The sequence below is a fragment of the Lissotriton vulgaris genome, chromosome 5, assembly GCF_964263255.1.
Source record: "Lissotriton vulgaris chromosome 5, aLisVul1.2, whole genome shotgun sequence".
In the NCBI taxonomy this organism is placed as follows: Eukaryota; Metazoa; Chordata; class Amphibia; order Caudata; family Salamandridae; genus Lissotriton; species Lissotriton vulgaris.
In genome coordinates, this window is record NC_141693.1 from 1,395,160,566 (window position 1) to 1,395,181,583 (window position 21,018).

The following is a 21,018-nucleotide window of genomic DNA, read 5'->3' on the forward strand; positions in this document are numbered from 1 at the left end:
CGAGCGTGTTCTCTTGTCCCGCCCCGTGATGTGGCATGGAGAGGGCGGGGCAGAAAGAGACTGTGCACTCCCTACACAGCAGGGACGACACAGGCATGGAGAGGGCCCCACCTCAAGCAGCAAAGGCCTTGCAGGATAGGCGGAGACTGTGGTTCCGCCCCATGCAGGGGAAATGGGCGGAGCAATGGCGCCCGGGACCTCCTGCAGTCAGCCGGGAGGGCGTGGCTCTGGCCCCGCCCCTGAAAGTAGGGAGTGGGCGAGCGGCGTTCATGTCAGTTTCACTGCTGAGACATTGACTCGCCCAGCCTTGCTGCACATCCGAACCCTTGCTGCAGCAGGAAGCGGTGAAGGCAAGCAGCCAAAATAGAGAGCCCACCAGGCAGCAGGGGCGCACCAGGACCCAAGAACAGGCAAGGTAGGCAGCCTGCGGCTTCACCGAGAAGCCCCCGCCGTCTTTATTTTTCCCCCCATTAAGACTTTTTGGCAGTTTTACTGGACAGTTCCCAAACAACTTCTCACCAGGTTGCAGTAACTCAAACCACAAAATGAACCTGTTTATTCGTTGCTCCGTTTGTTTTTCATCTGCTTTACTTTCCACAGCCTCAACTTCTTTAAGTTCCTTTTATTGGCTGCTCGGAATCCATTGTGGCAGTCTGGGTCTGTGTGCCTCCTATGTGGTGGGCGATGGCTAAGGTAGACTGTTTTTACGTAAATACATTTTATGTTTTTGTCTTGTTCAGTGTTTTTGCTTAATTGTGTTGCTTTCTTTTGAACGTGCGCTCCCGTTGTCGTTGAGGCAATGGGACATTCCAGGTAAGTGTTTAAAGACCATTTTCGAGAGGTTGTTCAGCGGAGTGTATATTTCGCACTGCCTCCCTGTTTCCCACAGGTTGGGTGGTACGTCTACCCTCGCATATGGGTTTTGTGACGGTCGCATCACTTTGGGAAGAGGGAGTATTGATTTTAAGAACGGCCGCTAATGAGAGCAGATGCCTTCTCGCTAGCGTGGTCCGATGTACCTACATCTACCCCCATCCTTATTGAAAGATGCCCCGTCATTCCACCCTTTGGGATGGGAGCAGTTCAGCAGGAAGAGAGGAGAGTACAACACGGGGGAGCCAGAGCCAGGGGGATGAGGTGGGGGCTCCAGAGGACGCTTCCCAGGTTACAGTTCCCATGGAAACAAGTTTAAGCAAGTTTGGAGGGAGAAGCTGGTATTTCACTCTGTTGATCAGATTGAAGTGAGTGAATTGCACTCACTGTTGTCCATCTACCCCACCCCAGTCCTCCCGGTTCCACAGTAAGCCTGGAGATCTCGCGAGCCTATTGCACAACCACCAACGCTCCAAAATCCAAACTAACCCTCTCCTTTTATTATCTCCTCGGGCCTATCGGCTTTATCGAGGCTTTTCTCTTCCATGCCCGCCCAAACACATTTTCACCTGCTGCCGTGTTTGTTATTATAAGGTGGACACCTTTTATTGTGACTCCCTTTTATCACACGCGTTGGAACATTTTTCCTAGATCAACCAGTGCTGCGTTATTAAAAATATCATGGTGCTTTTTTTTGTTCAGTTGCCATGACCATCGGGATTGTTTTCACCATTGTTAAATGTATTTTTCTTCGGGAATGTGTAAGATAACCTTAAAATAAAAAGCGTGTTGCACACCATTGCAGTCATTGACCTATAGTGCATTGGCTTGGTTCGTGCAGCACTGACCCATTAGTACATAAGACTGCATTAGCTTTAGCAACTTTTGGCCCATTCTGCATGTCACTTTATTGACGAAAATTACGATAAGCCGCACGTCATTGTGACTGGGTTTGACTATTTAGAGCGTGAAGTTGAATCTTACTGGTGACTATCCGCTTGTCCCTGTTGACATCTCCCTGTATTTCTTGGCCGTGACTAACCTGCCTTGGTAAGTGATTTTGGTGACTATTGGTATGTAGCTCTTCATTGTGTCCTGGGGTGTCACTAAGTGGCAACTTTCATCACTTTGGGCTGCATTACTGACCGGCACACCTGCCCATCTAGTGAATGGCTGTAGCTATTGACCAGCTCTAGTGTGTTGGTCGCTGTGATCTGCTCATAATGTTACACAGACCATGCTTCTTCCAGTACTGGAGTACACTGTTTGAGGTCGTATTGTGTAATCGTTTCCAGTTCTGGGTTTTCATTTAAAACATTGCCTTCAGGTGTCAGGCTCCTTTGTTTCATTGAAACAAATGAAGGCTAAAAGTCCAGATTACACTAATCAGATGAATGCTCAAAACTGGATACTTGGGTGTCCTCTTGAGGAGGGGTGATATGGCAACACTTCTTCAACTGCAGTAGTCCTCCTTTCGACTCATAATGGAGATAATTAATCACAGCGGGATTAAATATAGCAGAACCAAACCATGTTGGCGACAAACCCAGGTCCAATTATTGACTGGCAGTATGTTTGCGTCTTGGCTAGGTTTAAGTATAGACCTTGAGGTTTTGCCTACATTTACCATCCTGTGCCCCTCTATATGATCTACAGTCATTTTCCTAAATAGATCAACATTGAGCTCTGACCAACAAGGTAATGTTCACCTGACATGTTTCTTTAGTGGTCCATAGAAAAACTAAGCACTAAAGGAGTAAAAAAAAATAGTGAACCATCTCTAAAGTGAAATATCCTGAGGATTGCTTGCTGTTTTCCCCCTAAAAACTATAAATATATTCCTTCTAACCTCAGTGCAGCCATAGAAGCATTCGTAGCCAAGGCACCAGTGTTTGTGGATGTCATAGTGTGAAGTTGGATATACTTTTATCACATGTCCTCCAATTTGGACAGATGGATAACCTGGAAATTGATTATTCTACTTTTAGGGCACTGGATATCCTGCAAGATTTACATTTGCAGGATGGGCCACATGTACATGTTTGCCCAGTTCAATTGACTGTTTTTAAAAGGTAGCAAGTTCCTGTTCTGGCTTAGGAGTACCTTTGCATGCAGCTGGATTCGTTGAAAGCCACTCATGATTTTGTAGTGAATTCATCGACTTTCTTGTTTTAAGTTTATTATTGTCTTGCATGTTTTGATTTCTGGGGCTGCATGTCACCATATGTTGTTTCCGCTTGAGGATCTACATCTCGTCTTTCTTGATAGGTCTAGTCCTGAGCGGAATGGAAGGAAGTCCTAGACTTCAGGAAGTGATGAGATTTTAAAGTGGTTTGACTCTGATACCAATTCAGCCATTTAATGCAAGCTCCCTAAGTTATAGCCATTGGCCTCATGTGAGTGTGTGTGAATAAGGGAGAGGGCCGTCACATGGTAAGGGTGCCAGTGTCTATAAGTAAGTGAGGAAAATTACCTCTTTACTCTCTGCTTGGGCACTAGAAGACATCTGTTATTGGAATGCAGAGCCCCCTTTCACCCATGGGTCTTGATCCCACTGCATCTCTACACAAATGATTGTTATGCCCCTGGAAACTGCATGAGTCAACCCGCATAGCCCTCAGTAGAAGAGTTATAGCCATAGCCATGTCCATTAAAATTATGCTATTGTGCGGCTACCGCTTTTTTCGCATACTTGTAGGTTTGCAGCATGTGCTACATAATCCATCATCTGCTGCATGATCTGCAGATTTTAACAAAAAATTGTTTCTAGCTAAAATGGTTCAAAAGTTACTAAAATGCAATGTCACAAGTTGTTCTGAAGCGGAAGACCCGAAGCAAAGGTTTACTGATCACTTTTCTGTTCATAGCTACATTTGGGTGTTACACTAGTACTACTGAGGTGCAACTAATAATCAAGCAGTCTTAACAAGTGTAAAAATAACAAAATAATGAAGTAGTATTATTACAATATGCCACACATGGTGGCCAGAGCAGTGCTCCTTGACGTTGACACGTGGTGGGAAGGAGCACTTCCCAGTCTGCTTGCCAAACTGTTCCGTTTGGAAACTTTTCCCTGTACTATATGTGGTACGTAAATTGAAATTTACAGGTTATAAGATTAGCTGTGATGTGACTACAAGGATAACAGTTCAAACCCTGGTGATGTCAGAAGCAGATTCGCCTTAATGACGAAACACGTATTGGCCGTGTTAATGTGGAGAAAACGTGATTTTTACTAGCTGTGTTGATATCGAGAAAATGTTTTTTTTTTTTTTGACTGATGTCAATAAGTGTGGGTTTAAGGAGGATAAAGAGTCTGTAGATTCAATGAAGAGACTGGAACATGAATGTTTAATGATGTTATTTTTGTACCAAATTTGAGGGTTCCGGGTAACTTGGTACTATCACAATGAGTTACATCCTATTTTGGCTTTTCTAGCTGCTTAATTTACTCAGCCCTGGCAATTAATTTAGCTTTCGCCTTCCGCGTGATTCCAGTGGCCCTGGTTATAGCTCTGCTACAATTGTCAAACCAATGAGCTAAGTATGTGTAAAACAGTGAGACCGGAAAGGAACTTTGAAAGTTGGGCCATGTGGCATATAGCAGTATATATATAATCCTCTGCCGCTCCAGGGTCTTCAGTAGAGCTCCCAAACGTTCCAGTGACATAAAGGAGCATTAGAGTGATAATGCCCAGGCAATCCGAAAAGTGCCTCTGGCTCTAAAGGCAACTGGGGCATTATTGCTGTAATAATGTCCTCTCAACCAGCGAGTGTTAGGCTTCTTGTTCTGAAGCTACTCACAAATTTGTAATTAAGCTTAGATTTTACTTCTTTATAAACACTTTTTTTGCCTGGCTGGTTATTTGGTAGAAGGTGGTGTCGGTCAGATTCCAGGCTTCTAGTCATTACCAGTTTAGGATTACTTTCCCATAATCCTGAGCCACAGTAAAAAAAAAAATACTATTTTATATTTAGAAGAATAGGAACACATGATCTGCACAAAATAGCATTTTTCTTTCCGGATGAGTTACCATATTTTACAGCTTCTTTTGGCAATCCCGCGGCTCTCTGGATAGTCTGCGCTCAGATACAGCTGAATGAATGACTTGCTTTCCGGTTTTGCAAGTTCTTTTGCTTGGAGATTCCCAAGAGGTGATTCAAGCCGACACTCCCAGCGTTGTGTGTTGCGGGCTCTTTTGTTCTGCTGTTCTCCTGCAGGTATCCAAGGGTCAGCCTTCTTGTTTTCAGGTGGTGCTTTGTGAACGCAGCGTCCTCTCTTCCAGGAAGTGCGGGCAGCGGGGCGTAGGTTGGCACGAGCGGCCCAGCCTGCGTGTTGCTGATAGCAAGCCAACCCGGGCGAGTCCAAAAATAGTGAGCCATCCCAGGCGCCGAGTGAGTGCGGTGAGTCAGTGCTCCAGGGCGGGAGAGCAGGCTGGACTCAGACCGGCTCCAGGCCACATGTATGCACGTCGAAGACACGTTGTTGCCAGCCATGAGCTTTCCAGAACTCCTGTCTTCTTGGGAGGGGTAGTTTACGTGCGAGAGCTCGCAATTGTTGTGTGAGAACATAACACCAATGGCAATAAATAGTTTTCTTCTACAGTTTTTAGAGTTAGTGGGTTGTGGTGTGTGTTTTTTTTTTCTATTTTATTTTTTTAGTACAAACTGTTTTTCTTCAAAACCATAAGAGTAATTTCAGCTGCGCACCTGTAATGGAAATGCGATTAATGCTGAACGGCACGCCAGTGATTCCCCGCCTGCAAGCTTACTGTCTCAGTGTTGGACTGGCCTTTTGGACAGTCTAGCTCTGCCAGTTTGGCCAACTGGAAAGGACCAGTGTGTGGGCCGTTCCAGTTGCTTAAATAAACTGCCCACCCACTGGCCCTTTCCAGCTGGTCCGTCTGGCAGTGCCAGACTTCCCGGAAGGCCAGTCCTTCAGTACAGTCCATAGTGGTGGACTGCACAGGGCAGTGGGGTGTTCCTGCGAGTAATGGTGCCGAGTTCTATAATAATGGCAAAACTAAGGGGCCACACTGTTCTCCCTGGCATATGGATAACCTGGTCCCCAGCAAGTCATGCCTCCTTTGTTTTTCTGCCTACGCATGCCTGGCCAAACACATAAGATGCCCACCCATCCAACCATCTTTGTAGGCTTATAGGACTCTTCTTTTTAGGCATTGCCATCTTTTTGGGACCTATTTGAAAACTGGTATCCCCTGTTCACCTCTCCCTTACTGGTTGCACTACTTGCTTACCATCGCCAGGTTTCGCATAGCATTAGTCTGTGACGCATTAATCTCCATTTACAGACACCTCAAAGGGATTAGTCCACTACTGAGTGCATAGTTGCCCTTTTTACTTAAAGACTTTGACAAACAGTCCAAAAACTTTACCTAATCGTGAGTGTACAAATTAATTGGGGGTTGGGGATAAGGCACAGTGAAAGACTTGGAATTGACTAGGCCCCCCAAAGTTGCGAGGCAGAATTAACATGGTGGATGGGGGTTGTTGGTTTTTATTGGCCTGCGTGCCTCCTTTCATGTTGATCTGATGGTGGCAAGAGCTACTTTTCTGCCCTTGGCCATGTTAGAATAGATTTTGATGCTACCGGGACAATCAATCAATCAAGGTATTTATTGAGCGCACTACATACGCGTGAGGGTCTCAAGGCGCTGGGGGGGGAGGGGGGTGGAGGGGCGCTGCTAATGTTCGAAGAGACAGGTCTTTAGGAGTCTCCTGAAGGTTAGGAGGTCTTCAGTCTGCCGCAGGTGGATGGGGAGGGTGTTCCATGTCTTGGCGGCGAGGTGGGAGAATGATCTGCTGCCGGCAGTCACTCTTCGGATGCGGGGGATAATGGCGAGGGTGTGGTCGGCGGAGCGGAGCTGGCGGGTGAGGGTGTGGAAGCTGAGTCGGCTGAGGTACGCTATTCCGGTGTCGTGGAGTGCCTTGTGTGCATGGGTGAGAAGCTTGAAGGTTATCCTCTTGTTGATGGGGAGTCGGTGCAGGTCTCTCGGGTATGGTGTGATGTGGCTGCGGCAAGGGATGTCGAGGATCAGGCATGCAGGGGCGTTCTGAATAGGTTGGAGATGTGGTGTGGGCAGGGGTCTTCCGGGGATCCAGAGTGGACGGTGTTCATGATCTTGGTGGTGATGTTGGTCCAGGCGAGCAGGCGTTTAGTGCGGGTGGTGGTCGTGGGAGCAGGGGTCTCCTCGGTTGCCGGGTTGGTGATGGAGTCGAAGCTGTTGTGGATGTCGGTGATCTTGCGATGGAAGGAGGTGGACAGCGAGTCGCACAGGTCTTGTGACAGTGGGATGGTGTTGGAGCTGGAGAGTTCCTTTACGATGCTGAAGAGCTCTTTGCTGTTGGGTGCGTTGTTGTCTAGGCGGTCTTTGAAGGAGGTTCTTTTGTGGGATCTGATGAGGTGGTGGTGTCTGCAGGTGGCGTTCTTGTGGACTGTGTAGCTTACCGGTGTTCGTTTGCGGATCCTGTATTTTTCTAATTTTTGGCAGGTTCGCTTGGAGGTCTTTGGTGAACCAGCTGGCTCTCTTGCTGGTGTGGTTGTTGTGGGTGCTTCTTCAGGACAAGTTGTCTGAGTCCGAGGTTGTTGATCAGGGTGGAAGAGTTGGCATAGTTTTTGTTCTGTAGCTGGAAGTTCAGGTCCGCGAGGAGGATGTAGTCCGTGGAGGCGAGGGCGTGAGTGCTGATTAAGTCGGCGATGGAGTCGCTGAACTGTGGTCGGGGTCTGTAGATGAGGATGCCTCCGAGGGTGGTGTTGGGGTCGGTGTGGATCTGGAAGTGCAGATGTCCGGCAGTGCTGAGGGTGTCATCTGTGTCTGTCGATATTTTGAGAGTGTTTCTGTGGACAATGGTAATTCCTCCTCTTTCTCCATTGGCGCGGTCCTTGCGGGTGATCTTGTAGCCTTCTGGGATGGCTATGGTGATGTCTGGTGCCGAGGCGGGAGTCTGCCAGGTCTCCTCCAGGAAGGCGACGTCTGGGGCGTTGGTGTCGAGTAGGTCCCAGAGTTCTACGGCGTGTTTGCGGGTGGTGCAGGTGTTGAGCAGGATGCATCTGAGGAAGTTGGGTTATTCGGTAGGTGAGTTGGTGGGTCGGATGCTGGTGAAGCTGCAGTTCCGGCAGGTGAAGGGTCCACAGAGTTGCCAACTGGTCTCTTGTAATTGACAAGGTCTTTATCCAGTACTGTTTTTTTGCCCTACAGTGCCTTACTTGGACAGACTACTAGCAAATTACTTGTAGGCAGGTAGGTGTAATTGAAAAGTTAAAACTAAAAGTTCCATGATGTTGAAGGCTGTTGCAAATAAAGTTATTACTGCATAACAGAGCTTCTGATGACATGGGACCAGTTGGCCACTCCACATCCCTTTCGATTCAATCCTCGTGTTACATGCAGATGTCCCAAATATGCTTTTATAATAACATAATAGTTTTATCATGGCTGCTGTAAAGTGCCCAATAACAGTAGGCTAACACCAGATCATGGGTGGTATCAATTACTGAACTTATATTATCAAAACATATGTGAAACAACCAAGAGGGCTGTATTTGTACCGGACGTGGTGAGTCAGAGGGTTCTCTTCACTGAGATTATGGGTTGTTTAGCGTACACAGGAGCTTTACAACTCCTCCCCTCAGAACCGAATGTATCTTTACCTTCCATAAGGTCCATGACAGACAGCAGAACTGCTGTACTGGTTAGGCTGCAGACAACTCCACATTGATTTGTATAAAATGTCAAGCTTTTTAGTTGGACCTTTGACAACCTAATTCCGTCTAGGATTTGCCTTTTTAATTCAAATGGTTTGACCTAACTGGATTAGTACTACACCCAAAGGAGTGTGAGATCTTAAAATATCTACTTGTTCAAGGGCCATGACGCTTCAGAAGTCTACTAATCCTGTTAAATAAAAATACACCTGTCATTTTTGGTGTATACTGCCAGTATTCCCATATCCCACTTCTTTTAATAGCCTCTCTGTTTGTGTCAAGGCTCCTATTACACCAGGGTTTGGGTTCTAGAAAGGCTGTGATTTTGCCACCATTCTGCACATCTATATACAGGCGTTGGAAGTAGTAGAGAAGCAGTAGCTAATGAGCTGGAATTCCCTGTAAGCCTCTGCACATCCACAACCGATCATGTTTAAGGGTATGCACCAACTCCTCCTCTCGTCCGCATAGGATAGAATTGGAAATGTACTCCTGGAAAAAGAAAGCAAGTGTAGGGAAAGTGAGTTGGCAACCACTCAGTGGTATTTTTCTTAAGCAAATATACTTCTGAATATTTCCTCATGCGAAAAGGGAATTCCCAAAGTTTTATAGGGGGGTGGTTTACAGGCAGGCTTCTCTAAACTGGGCCCCTAATTTGTTTTCATGTTGCTCATGGTTTTAGATTAGCCCTCCATTATTTATTTATTTATCGTTTTTTAAAATATTGTCCTGCTTCAACCACACTTTACTATGTGGTTCATCGGCGAAAGCCCTCCATTATTTAGTTAAAAAAAAATATTGACATGCTTCAGCCACATTTTGATAAATGATTCATTGGAGAAGTGGTGTTTAAAGTTTCACAATAGTTTAGTAAAACATATTTCAATTTGCAGTTTGTTTTATGCCCATTTTTCTTTCAAAAGCAATCGCCAACCTTGCTTTCATACTTGTACGTGTATTCACATATAACCTAGGTAAAATGTGTACATGTTTTCAGACTGGAACCAATCTTACCTTTCATATGTGAGGATTGTCTTTGAGAACACATTCCTGTCGCCCTAGTCTTCTTTTTCGACATTATTTTTTACTCTCTTTTAGATCTATATATTGAGGTATGATTTAGTATATAAAATTGTTGAGCACAGTCATGAAAGCATGTTATGTTATGTTATTTATTATTTGTTAAGCGCGCATACGCCCTGGGGCTTCTTGGCGCTGGTGAGAGAATCAAACATAACAGTGCATAAAAGAAATACAATTATTTTTTACAGTAGGCCTGGGAAAAAACAAGAGTTTTAAATGCCTTCCTAAAAGCAAGGAGATCCTTGCTATGTCGCAGGGTCAAGGGGAGGGAATTCCACAATGAGGAGGCTAAGAATTGAAAACTGCTGCCCCCTTGACGTTTCTTTTTGAAACGAGGGACCTCGAGTAGATCTTTGTGGATTGATCTCAAACTGCGCGAAGGTGTATATTTGCGCAGTAGTGATCTAAGGAACATAGGGCCCTTGCCCTCCAAAGCCTTGAACACAATGCAACCCACCTTGAAAGTGGCTCTCTGTTCCACAGGCAGCCAGTGCAGAGTCTCTAGTCCATGTCTAATCGATTCCCACTTAGGTACTTTGCAGATAAGTCTCGCAGCTTGATTTTGCAAGTACTGCAATCTTTTAAGTTGGCCAATAGGCGCCCCCAAGTAGAGGCCATTGGAGAAATCGATATGGGACAGGACTAGAGCACTGACTGTCTGAATTAAAGCCAGGCCTGTAAGAAGATGTGCTATTTTTCTGATCTTCCTCAATTGAAAGAACCCCGAGGAGACCACAGTTCCGACTTGGCTCACCAAGGTAAGATCCTCACTAAGAGTCACTCCCAAGCTTTTCACTGTACGGGATTTTTTTGGGGGGGAGCCCATGTCCGATGGCCAGAAGCTGGGACTCAAGCTGATCTCACTCTTCCCAGGTAGAATGAGCTCCGTTTTTCCCGGATTTAACTTAAGGTGGTTTAGGGACATCCACCTCTGAATAAAAGACACGGTGGCTCGAAATTCCTCGTGGGAGTTTAGCACAAAAACCAACTGCAGGTCGTCTGCATAGTTATAAACATCGACCTTGAACTCTCGTAGGGAGAATAACAGTGGGCGCATGTACAAATTAAATAATAAAGGGGACAAGGAAGATCCTTGAGGGACCCCACAGAAGGAAAATTTTTTAGGGGCTGTGAAGGAGCCTAGTCGAACCGATTGAGTGCGTCCAGAAATAAAAGACTTGAGCCAGGCCAAGGCCGAGTCTCGAAGACCGGCCTGTTCGACACGGTTGACCAAGATGGTATAGTCAACCGTGTCGAACGCCGCAGACAGGTCCAGTAACACCAAAGCCTGGTGTAAGTCCCTGTCTGCATTAGACCTTAGAGTATTCTGGACGGCCAATATCACTGCCTCAGTGGAGTGACCAGGCCGGAAACCTGCCTGGTTGGGTTGTAAATACCCGGAAGCCTCCACAAAACTTGATAGGCAGTTAGTTACATGCGCCTCCAATATTTTAGATAGGTAAGGCAGTAGCGATATTGGTCTGTAATTAGAGAGGTCTGAGGAATCAATGCCAGGTTTTTTTTTCAAAGGGATCAATAAGGCCTGTTTAAAACTATTAGGGACGCTTCCTGACACAAGAGAGTTATTGAGCAGTGGAATCAGGCTATTTGGGAGCGCCCGACCAATTTCTCTCATTACTTGGGGAGGGCAGGCATCCTGAGGAGATCCTGATTTAACTCTAGTGAGTAAGTCTTGAAGGGTTTGGTGAGTGATTAAGGGAAAGGAATGCAGGGTAAGAGGGTTTAAAAAAGTGTCGTCTATCGGGGCACAAACTGGAAGTTTGGATAAAGTATCCTTAATCAACACTATTTTGTCATTAAAATAGTCATTTAGCGAATTACAGAGCAGTTGTGAAGGGACAACCGGGGGAGAAGTTCTCTCATCATTGCACAACTCCGTCACAATCCTGAAAATTTCTTTCGACTTGTTGGTGGCATTAAGTATTTTAGAAGAGAAATAAGCAGTTTTGTGGGTGTGCAATGTTTTTTGGTAGGCTTTTCGGGTAGAACAATAGGCGATCCTTGCTTGAGGACAATAGTTGGAGCGCCATGTTCTCTCTTGCTGCCTCACTTCAAGTTTTAGTTTCCTCAACTCCGGTGTAAACCATTTATGCGCATCCGCGCCACGCGAGTTGTCAAAACGAGTGAGGGGAACACAAACATTAATGGCCGAATTTAGCCAGTCTTGAAGCCTACCTTCGGCTATCTCCACATCTGAGCTCTGCTCTGGCAGAGTAGACTTTAACCGATTTTAAGAAAGCAGACATGTCCAGCGAGGACCATTTCCGAGTCAAACTGGTGGCCTTCAGCTTAAATTGAAGAGCTTTCTCAACACAAAATGAGAAACTAATAATAAAATGATCAGACCAGCTACAAGGTTTAATATCAATAAGATCAATGGCTAAATTCAATGACCAAAGTTGGTCGAGACTGTGGCCCTTTTGATGGGTCTGAGTGTCTATATGTTGTGTTAAATTCAGATCACTCAGAAGGTCCCTAGTCTCTGCTGCTTGGGGGTCAGATAGAATATTATCAAACCAGAGATTTAAATCCCCGACCAAAAGCAGTTTTGAATTATCAGTGGCTAGCATGGCCAGTTGCTCCGCAAGGATAGCAGGGAACATAACCATGGTTTGGGGCGGGCGGTATAGTAAGACCACCACAAGTGTCCCATTGACAGTGTCCAATTTGGCTACAATATTCTCCACATTAGGAATATCCAAGGAGGGGAGTTGTCTAAGTTGATGTTTTTTATTGGAGATGATGGCCACCCCGCCCCCAATTTTACCTGCCGGTCGTATCACGGAGATAATATAATAATCAGCAGGTAAAGCGGCCAAGATGTCCGGTAATGAGTCCAGGGTGAGCCATGTTTCGGTCAACAGGAGTAAATCCGGTTTAATGTCAGATAGTAGCAGAAAGATATCTATCTGATGTTTGGTCATGGAACGTGTGTTTAAATAAAGACATCTAAAATTGCAGGTGGTGACTGGCATGCTTGCCGAGACCGCGTAAGTAGAGGCGGAGTCCGTAGTTAGGGTGATGGGATTACTGCATGAAACCTAATTTTTGCATTCCCTTGTATTCCCTCTGTTTTCTTTCCGTTTATTCTTTTTATCCAGTATATTTAACCAAATCCTCTTTACGCCATTTCCCTCCACCTAGACTGGAAAGACTGATGTCTTTACACTTAGGCAAGCATTGGGAATGTTTGATTTTCTGCTTCCTTGGGTGCAAAGCAAGGAGAAATGAGACGAAAATTTGGGAACCACTAGCCTGCTCTTCAGTTTATCTGGGGCCCTATTGGACACAGGGCACACTTTTCTTGTTTACACCACGGCACACCTTTAAATTGATGCACCATGCGCCAACAGGGAAATTGCGCCCTGTTACAGTGAATGCACAGCCTCCACGGCAGCCGCAACTTCATGCTGCCCTGGGGGCAGCGCACTCAAGTGAAATACGAAGCAACTGCTTCACGACCGCTCTGTGTTTCACTGTGCAGGCAGCAACCCAGCTGCACTTAAAAGAGGTATTAGGGATCCTTTTGCAGGCGGGTGCAGTGAGTGACTTCACCCTCCTGCAGGGGTATGTCTGGAGGGTTTATAGACCCCCTCCCTCCCTCCCTTCAGAGGGCTGCTATCCGGGGCTCACTGACAGTGCAAGCACCTTTTTATGACACACTTAGTGCACCTCCAGACAGGTTCTTAGCCTTTGCGCCCGCATCCATAATACGGCTCAGATGCAAAGGGATTCCCTTATTTACACGGGGTCATGTCCCCAAGCAAATGAAGGACCGTCCTCTTAAGATAGCGGTGGTGCCACATGTACGCCAGCACTATCTGTATCACAGATGGGAGGCCCAATCCTCTGTGACCCCTTCTGTAATAAGTGGGCGCACATGCCTGTTGCACCCCCGGGACTCAGTAATACGGTCCATGGTCAGCAATAAAAACAAAGATGCAGCTGGGCTAGGCGAAAGGGGCTTTTCTCCCTAAAGTGAGCAGAAATGCACCCTAATCGTGCACCTACAGAGGAAGGTTCTGGTGGCGTTCATGGGGTCGTCTTCTCACCACTGTGCTCAGAGATTGAGCTAGCATTGTTAGTGATTTGAGGGTGGATGCACCAGCCTGTGAAACTACTGTGTGCTTCCTCACACTGGGTAAGGGAGGCGAGCTGTTCGTCGAGTGAATTGTGCTCGGCACAGATTACTTGTTTCCTGTTTGGAGCACAAATAATAAGTCTAGGACTACAGCACAGACTGTTTTGCTTCCGTGACATCAAAGAAAGGCTGCCACACCAGAGGTGCTCTGGGGCTGGTCAATGATTGCCAGATATTGTGAGCTGATGCAAGAGGCAAGGGTCATTTGGGTGGACCGGGCATGCTCAACGATACTAATTCAGTGCTCGGTTAAGGGTTTTGGAGTGCTGATGTTTACTTGCTTCATGCCGACCCCCCTTCCACCCCCACCCACTGTGATTTCAAATTAGTTCGAAACTGTAGTACAGGTTTGATGGCGACATGGTCCGTTTAAGAAAAGGCAGATGGAGCCCTGTGACCCAACACAAGGAAGATTTTACCCACAAGCAGCTAAGTTTCTCCTATGTCAAGGATTAGGTGAGCGGGAGTGAATGTCTCTTCACCCAGAGTGCCTAAACTCTTGCACGGGTTCTAGTTGGCACCTGCTTTAAGTATGTATGTGGGAGGGTCTAGGGTCGGCCCTTCATGCTAGAATACATTGGATGCCTTATGTGCTGCTCAGGTAGTACGTACTGTACGAGACTCTTTTCAGTGCACGCAGTTTGGTAAACACACCTGAACTGTTTATCCCTGCCAGGTGGTGAGGGAAGGTGCCTGGTAATCTCCCGCATGATTTGCAGTTGTGCCTCCAGAGAGCACAGCACAGACACTAACGTTTCTTGTGATTATTTCTACTGCACGGATAACCTGTTGATCACTGAAAAACCTCGCAGGATGGGTACTCCTGAGCTCAGCATAAGCTAACTGTCCTCTATTAATCGCGTTCTGAAGACACTTGTAGGAGATGAAGCCCATCTATTGCTCCCTCCAAAAGTAAAATATGTGCTCTGGCACACAAAAGCAAACCCTTGTGATTTGAGGTGAGTCCCTGAAACAGGGTGTAAAAGAGGAACAATTACAATGAGCAGAGGAACTATGCTTCTTCAAAATAGAAGAGGGACCAAAAGACCCCACTCGTGTCGACTTCTCAGTGCACCCACTTCTCATCACGCGAATGCTGTTAGAGATCCCACATGAAATAGGAGCGGTTTAAAGACCTTCCCTTGGAAGTCGACTGCTTTACCAAGGTGAAAGCTGTTTGTGTGTACTGATGTCAGTGATGGCTGTGTGTGCAAAGCAAGAGGCAGCAGTGGGTGGTTATGCGACCTCTTCAAGGTTCAAACTGTGAGTTTAATGTAAAAGACTCATGCCGGTAATGCAAGTAGCCAATGGGCACGTGCATGCTACTTCAGTGAAGTGTAAAGCTGGCAGCGTTCTTTTACCCTTGGCTCAGTGCTCCCTGCTAATTTGTTGGCTTACACAGCTCTAGCCAGTTTGGGCTTTGATTTATGGAGTCATTTGAAGTGTCATGGTGACAAAGATTTATTTTATTTTTGGTACGGGAAGGGAGATACCAGCTGAATTCTGTAGAGCGTTATTTTATTGGTAACTTATTAAAAAAAAAAAGGTTTTGCACTGCATACAGTTTGATTGCACACCACTAAAGCTATATATTTTGAAAGCGCTAGTTTTTCTTAAAAACTAAATCTTTTTACACCTTTTGCGGTTATTATCTTATACTGTGTGCATTTGTAATACAATTTTAAAATAATGCCTTGCATATTACAGTGCTTTCTGTTGCAGGGCGGAACCTTGCAGCATATAAATAGATGTACGTATTCCCCACTGCGCCAGTCTGGTAATACACAAGGACAGCTGTAGTGTTCGCTTTAACTGACTGAGTCTTTGTATCGTAAGAGTGTGTTTCCCACTGACTCGTTCAACTTAAGTTAACTTAAGGTGGAAGACCAGCAAAATAATTCCAAAATATTTTGTTCTTTTATCATCGTCTTTAACCCCGGCCCCATCATACCGGACCATGCCTCATTGCACTCAGGATCACAGTTCCCATACTTTGTTTAAACGCACTTCAGCAGTGCCTTTGACATGTGACTCTGTTAATAATGTGATGGGTGACATGTGTTGCATACATGAGGCTTATGGATGATTGACTTTAGTGCAGAGCTGGCCGGACTGGGAACCAGAGGCAGCCCTGGCAAATTTCTCAGACTAGCCCATAGTGAAGCACTGATTGGCCCTGGGACGATGTAAACGCTTGGTTGCGTCTTTTGTTACTGGTGACCGACCTTGCAGCACTGCTGCAAAACAGTCCGCCAGTAACCAGAAAACCCAGTCCCCACAGCTGCAGAACCGGCCCCCACCCTTCCAGCCTCCCTGAGAAACGCCTGATGCCTGCTACGACCATGACGGCTCTAGTGTAGAGGATCAAAGGCAGACTGGGTTCTGGTCAACGACCCTGAAGTGTCAGGTCACAACCACAGGGCTCAGAGTCTTCTCGTAGGAGGACAGCAGGAGATGGCACTGCTCTACGGTCTCCTCTAGGCAGTGGGCTCTGCCTAGTTGCTGCACAGCCTTACAAGTAAGACCTGCTACGGCTGCTGTTGCCTACAATTCCTATAATTATGGACAACCGACTTCCATAAGTCAGAAAACAGACATTCACTATGAAATAATGGATCGTCCTTGAAAATACTGGGTGAGTGGTCACCCTACCTGGCGCCATCACCAAGGTGGAGAATTTGTGGCAATGCAGAAGGGAGCCGAGTGCATCACTCGGTCAACTGCTGTCGCAGTTGTGGCACTGCCCAAGTATGCTTGAATGGTCTTTGTAGTGGCCAGCCCAATCACATTAGTCAACGCGCGCCTGAGCAGGCTATGCACCTATAAGTGAAGCCTCAATGCACTTTCCCATTGGGTGCTCCAAGTGGCTGTGGGGTTATCCGAAAGTGTGCTTGATTAAACTAAGTTACCACTAGTGAAACTTGAAGCACTTTGACTGTTGACCATTGGCCGGAGACTGGAAGCGGACTGCATCCCCACCTTAGCTACTGGAAGTCTGGATCAGCTGGATTGCCTACTCGCCAGACAGTCCATGAGGCAGGAGACCACATTGTGGCCTACAACCTCCAACTTGTGCCGTTTCCCAGAAAGAGGGCCACTGACAGAAAACTGCCACGCTCATAGCTGCCCCCCGATTCTGCCTTGTGGCCTGCGCCTCCTTCCAAGTAGCATGGTAGCTGACTGACTTCGCTGCAGTGTACATGTCTTTCCACAAAGAGGGACGACCACACAGTTGACTGAGTGCCTGCGAAATCCTCCCAGCTTTGCACCCATGTCCAAGATCCACACCAGGGTATCTTTCAGATAAGAGAAGCCAAAGGGAGAGCCGAGAGGGCATCCTCACTGTAAGGTAGTAGTCCTGCACTATAGACTAAGTACCCGATAAACTTTTGTAATGTATAATAGTGAGTTTTTAATGTGTAATAAAGAACTTCTCTTTTGAAAAGATATGTACTATAAATATAAATAGTAGTATAAAAAAGCTCGAACTAGGATATTTAATTTGATGTATTATATTGAAACTAATAAAAAAATATATATATTTTTTTTAAGTTGGTGGCTTGCAAGCGAAAACTAGGAAGGCACCCGAGTAATGCATTTATATTCGGGTGAGGAGGATGAGGCACTTGGTTTTAGGGGCCACCTAGCAGAGGATGGGTTTTGTGGGGTTAGTGTACTTGAGCTGTGGTAAATAAGGTGAGACCTAATATGAATGCACTTCTTTGGGAGACCTCGACTAGGTTATTTTACGTCAGTGGAATTAAAGAGGATTGTCATTCCTGGAACTGACACCCTTGTTGGTTTAAACCAGAAGCTCTAATAAAAGTCGCTGAAGATCGATACTGTGTACCCATCGAATCTTAGGAGAAGTACATACAATCGCTAGTGTCGAGGATTGCTTGGAAATGGGCTAGATTAAACCAGGGGTGTCTACAAGGGCAAGGCTAACATAGGGTTTACGGTTACAAGATGTGCTCTATAGTAATTGCACTTTTATTTGATTAGAATGTCGCTTCTTGATGAATACCCAGCGTTATTTATGGTGTTGTCTTCTCCTTGTTTAAAACTTATTTCTTAGCAGTCTTCGGCAATTGAATCCTTGTGAACGCATTTTGCGTGCAGGACCGGTGTAAAAATTGCTTTATTACAAATCTTCTTATAACGCCGTGTCCGTCCGTACCACGGTTTGCATAGGAAATTAATTAACGAGATTATGGGCTGCACCTGCGGTTCCATACGTCCTGTGTGCTGAGCTGCGCGCTCAAGAAATGCACACTGTGTGGGTTGCCATTTTCAATATCAAATTTGTTTTCTTATGTTCACTTGTAATTTATGCACACTGTGTATGTTCGCCAGTTTCTATATCCAATTTGTTTTCTTATGTTCACTTCTAATTTTTAGAAGTGACTGTGTGAAATCGTGCACACCTGTGGTGATATGTCAGAGGTTGTTCCTTTTGCAGGAATTCTAAAAGTTGTAATAACGGATTTTAATGTAGATATAAACTTACATTTACAATTGTAATTTTATTATCTGCCGCTTAAGTTTAAATATATCATTGGAAAAGTAAGATGGCCATGATAATAAAAATCATCTACTGTGGGTAGCGTGTCATGATGTACTTACTCCTTTACTCCTGCTCCACCCCTGCTCACTGAGGAAGCTCCGCCTGGAGCACGCGTGCAAATAAATAAAGGGAAACTACAGCTATATGTTAAATAATTAGTAGATGTTTTCCAGTTTTGTGCACCTAATTGTCACATGGGTATGCAGAAAATGCTTTCAGAAATCACATCCAGGTGGTGGGAACAGGTATTTACACACGTGGGAAAGTCTGGGTCTGGGAAAGTCTAGGTGACACTGGAAATGTTCCGGAAAGTTGTCACTTTATAGGTATTTAGCTCCATTTCCATTTTCTTTTCTATACTCATTAATGCTCTTAAATCTGATCAAAATTGGTGGGGAAAGAGTGTAAATAGTGTGTGGAAAAATACCTAAACCTTCCCATATTTATGGGATTAGAAGTACGAGGGTTTTTCTACATAGAGGGAAACAGAACAAGCATTTACAATGCAATGGTTTCGCCTTTTGAAAAGTTTGAGCTATTGGCATTGTAAATGACAACATTTTTATTTATGTGTTTGTTTTGAAAATAAATAAATAAATAAATGGCATTATCATTTACAATGCCAATAGCTTCAGAAAGCTTAAAAAAAGGCAAGAGTGAACGTCGTGCAGGGCCAAAACACAATTATGCTCAACAAACTCCTAAATAATTTGTATCAGAACGCTTTACATGAGCACCTATTTCGTTACAGATGGACACACTCATTTTTGTTAGGCGCGGGGAGATTAAGTGATTTGCCCAGAATCGCAGGATGTTGAGTGTCCCTGACGAGACTTGAACCCAGTTCCCCAGGTTCGATGTCACCAATCTAGCCATAAGGCTACACCTTAGAGAAACTTGTGTGCTTCCTGCTTCTGAGGGGAGAGACGGTGGCCGTGCAGAGGTCAGTGGATTTTTCCACGACCCGGCACTCTTGTTCTGTACCAGACGCAACTGAGTAAGAGTAATGAGGATTCCAGTAAGCAATCAAGGCCAAAATGTGGGATAGGGCAGAGTCAGCACATACCAGAAATATACAACTGTTGCCTGAGGAACGTGTCCCGCTTCTCTGAGCCTGTGTCAGAGGACGTCCCGGACCTTTTCTTAAAATGACTTCATCTTAGGACACAGTGTAAACACACTGATACTTTCAGCATGTTCTGGCTTTTTTTTTTAAGGTAGCAGCACTCCCCATGCTGGGACGTCCAGTGACGCTTTTTGCCATTAACAGGGTGATCAGATAGCTCCATGTCAAAGAACACCATGTTTGCATTCCTGTACATTGTTGTACATATCAGTGTATTCTGGGAGTTGTAGTATGGGTTCATTTTAACTGGACCAACACAGCTGATGACAATAATATGTAAGGCAAAGCCCAGCACTGGAAAAGTGGCGCGTGTACCACGAGCATTATACCACCTGGTCACCGTAACCATAAAGCATAAGGTAACTAGATCTAAAAGCATGCACATGCTGTTGATTTAAAATCCAGGACTGGGCAAGAGGTGTCACAAATGATATAGATCCAATTAGCAGCTGCGTGAGAAGGCAGTCCGGGGGTGGAGCGGTGAATAATGCCCATATGTCAAGCATACCTAAGGTTTACCGGATGGCTGCAGTTTACCGAGTAGTCCGTGTTATATATTTTTTTACGGTTTTATATAGCGCGAACTCGACCCGAAGGTACTGAAGCGCTTTTACTTGAGCGCCAGTTACGTTACACAAGGACATATTTATTTTGGGAGACACGCGGGGATTAATCGATTGGCCCAGAATCACAGGATGTTGAGCCAAATCTGGGGCTCGAGCCTGGTTCCCCAGCTCCGATGTCGGCAGCTCTGGTCGTTAAGCCATATCCTTCCCAATTAGGGTCTTGGCCCAAATGCATTGCAAATGCATTCAGGTACCTGAAGTTTGTCTTTAGGTTAATACTATTCGATTATTAGATCACCACTTTAGAAGAAACTTCTGGGGCAGGACCGTTGACCCCTTGGCATCATGCATTCTTCATGAACTGCGGGGCACAGAGGTTACATTCCCAGTTGGATAGCTGAACTTGTGTCGGAGATCTGGGGACGATGGGCCTGTTGCAGAGGCCGGTGCTAACCCACCTGCTCTGTACACTTATGAACCGCAGTTAGGATGCTCGGGCGGTTAGCGCAATTGCTGCGGCGTTCGTCGGCAGGAATTCATCTGCTTGCTTTGGGTCGGTGCAAAGCCCAAAGTCTCTATAAGTCAATGAAGCTGCAGCTCCCCGCCAAGCACGACCCCCTCCCCTGCTTGTCCCAGAGGTGGAGGGGGTTACACTACGGCTTCCCCCCCGGGGCTTCCATATTGGCACAGCAGGGTGGACACGAGGTGGGCTGTTTTTCCATTCAGCGCTCCTGCATCCCGATGGGTGATGAGGGCTCGCCTTTGTAATTGATGCTCTGCAGCGAGTAATGATGCACTCATTGGAAGGGTGATCTCGGGCGCAGAGAGGGGTAAATTGAAGGGGACAGGTGACGGGGGAGGGGGCAGAAGAGTGATCGGTGGAGGCATCATTCATGAGGAGGGGGGCGGTGGTAA

The 21,018-nt window shown here is 45.9% G+C and overlaps 1 protein-coding gene across 1 annotated transcript in view; it reads left to right on the plus strand.

Annotated features, from left to right (window-relative positions):
* Positions 1-248: 248 nt before the first annotated feature.
* The window catches only part of LOC147712648 (rho-related GTP-binding protein RhoA-D), a 158,171-nt gene continuing 137,401 nt past the window's right edge, over positions 249-21,018 (plus strand). The window contains exon 1 of the mRNA XM_086923341.1: positions 249-415. The gene's annotated coding sequence lies outside the window, so the exon portion shown is untranslated. The remainder of the gene's footprint in view (positions 416-21,018) is intronic.